The sequence below is a fragment of the Triticum aestivum genome, chromosome 4B (genome assembly GCF_018294505.1).
Source record: "Triticum aestivum cultivar Chinese Spring chromosome 4B, IWGSC CS RefSeq v2.1, whole genome shotgun sequence".
NCBI classification, from domain to species: domain Eukaryota; kingdom Viridiplantae; phylum Streptophyta; class Magnoliopsida; order Poales; family Poaceae; genus Triticum; species Triticum aestivum.
The window spans coordinates 572,762,822-572,765,332 of NC_057804.1; positions in this window are offsets into that span (position 1 = coordinate 572,762,822).

Genomic DNA, 2,511 nt, shown 5'->3' on the forward strand with positions numbered 1-2,511 from the left:
GCATAATAGCATTATAACCGTACATTTTCTTGTGGTTTGACTTAATCTCACCATGCTTCTTTGCATCCTGTGATCTTCCAATTGTTGTGAATCAAACACCCAGATTGGCAGAAATCCTGTGTTTTAAATTCTCTGTTTTGCACGTGCATTCCTATCCTATTCCTGTCTATTTCCTATCCCTGCATTGTTGGAATCCTCCAATTCAAACGAGCCCTTACAGAATTACTTCTCTTACAGATAGTTGTCAAAGAAAACCTTGCGTGGTTTGTCCCGGTCCTGCTGCGCCGTCGTCCACCCCAGCTCAGCTGCTCCAACGACAGAAGGGTCCAGCAGAGCAGGGATCCGGCCTCCAGACTGTCTTTCGCCGCCTCAGATCTTCTTCCCCGCCGCTGGCAGCCATGAAAACTGCATTACCATCATCAACCGAGCAGATGACCTCGAGGACTACATGGGTCCGCAAGAGAGGTCGCACTCTTTCGTGTCTGCTTACGTTATGCATCGCTTAATATTACATGCTACTTTATCGTCCTGTTCACCGATTAGACTCTGAGTCAGCTCCAAACTAATGGTCAAACTTGAGTTTTTAAATGGTTGTGGGGTACATATCGGGGCCGCTATCAATAGTATCTATCTACTATCTGGTTAATCTCCGGTGTCTACTATGAGTTTCATGTTGGGTGGGAAACAAACAGTAAAGAAGCCATTATCTGTATTTATTAACTGAAGCCATTATCTGCCTGCTATTATTGGTTTTGGGTCTATCCACAGGTTGCTACCATCACTCTGGATTTCTGCATGCACTCCTTACATAATCTCACTATGTTTTATTCCTATGCATGACAGTTATTGTAAACAATGGAACTGAACATGTAGAGCAAAGAGACGAGCCTTGCGTGGCAATATAATTTCATGCAGACGTCGCTCCATGGTAGGCGCAAAGGCAGCCCCCCCCTCCACGCATTTCGGATTGTAATCGAGAGGAAGATATCTGTTCTGAGGGGGATTCAGAAGGAGAAGATAACTCCTATTTACCCCCTGAGGTCTTCGCTCTAACTTGGCATGCTGATGTTGGTTATATCATGCATATGGTGTCTTGCATTGCTTACTTTATACATCAAATATGTCATCTGCTTAGTTTAGACATCCTTTGTGCGAATGCCATCTGTTTAGTTTATTCATCGTTTATGTGAATTATGCAACGCCACCTTGTTTAGCCAGGCATCATATATGTGAATTTTGCAATGCCATCCTGCTTAGCCAGTCATCTTATATGTAAATTATATCAGGCCATCTTTTTTTCGTTACATATTACATTCGTCAACAATGTTAGTACATTCAACTGCTCTTCGTGTGCATCAGCCATTTGACACGGTGATGGCAAATTCTGGAGTGAAAACAAGGTCTTCTGAGCAGACTATGCTATCTGACGAAGCGCATATCTCGCTGGTTACGGATAGCTCCTCAGAGGAGGATTCAGAGACAGATGACCAGTCCTATCCCCCCCCCCGAGGTGTATGCTCTAACTTGGCAGGGTTATGTTGCTCATATCGTGCGTATGGTGTCTCGCATTGCTATGCCATTTGATTAGTTTAGACATGCTTTGTGTGAATGCCACCTGTTCAGTGTCTAATTACCATATATGTGAATTATGCATTGCCATCTTGTTGCAAGACATTATATATGTGAATTATACAATGCTATCTTGTTGCAAAGGCATTATATATGTGAATTATGCAATGCCATGCTGTTTAGCCAATCATCATGTATGTGAATTATATCATGCTATCATTTTTTGTATTACGTGTTCCATTTGTCGACAACGTTTGTATATTCAACTACTCTTCCTGTGCATCAGCCATTTGAAGCGGTGATGGAAGTATCTGGAGTGAAAACAAGGTATTCAGAGCAGACAATGCTACCTGCTGAAGCAGACATCTTGCTGGCTACAGAGAGCTCCTCAGAGGAGGATTCAGAGACTGATGACCAGTCCTATTTCCCCCCTGAGGTCTATGCTCAAACTTGGCAGGGTTATATTACCCATGTCATGCATGTTGTCTTGCATTGCTTAGTTTTTACATCATATATAGATTGCCATCTGCTTACTTGCTTACTATATAAATCATATATTTGAATTATATCATGCCATCATGTTTACATAGTACATACACATCATCTATCTGAATTATGGCATGGCAACCCATTTAATAAAGACATCATATAGTTATATCATCTCATCCTGTTTAGTGTTTACAGTCATCATATTTAGAATTATGGCATTCTATCCATGAATGTATGTGAATTATGGCATGCCAACCTATTTAATAAACACATTATATAGTTATGTCATGTCATCCTGTTTACATAGTCTCATATTTTGAACTATGTCTTTCCATCTTTTTTAGTTAGCCATCATAATGTGAAATTGTGTCATGCTATCCTGTTTAGTTAGCCATCATATATGTGAAATTGTGTCATGCTATCATGTTTGGTTAGACAACATAAATATGAATT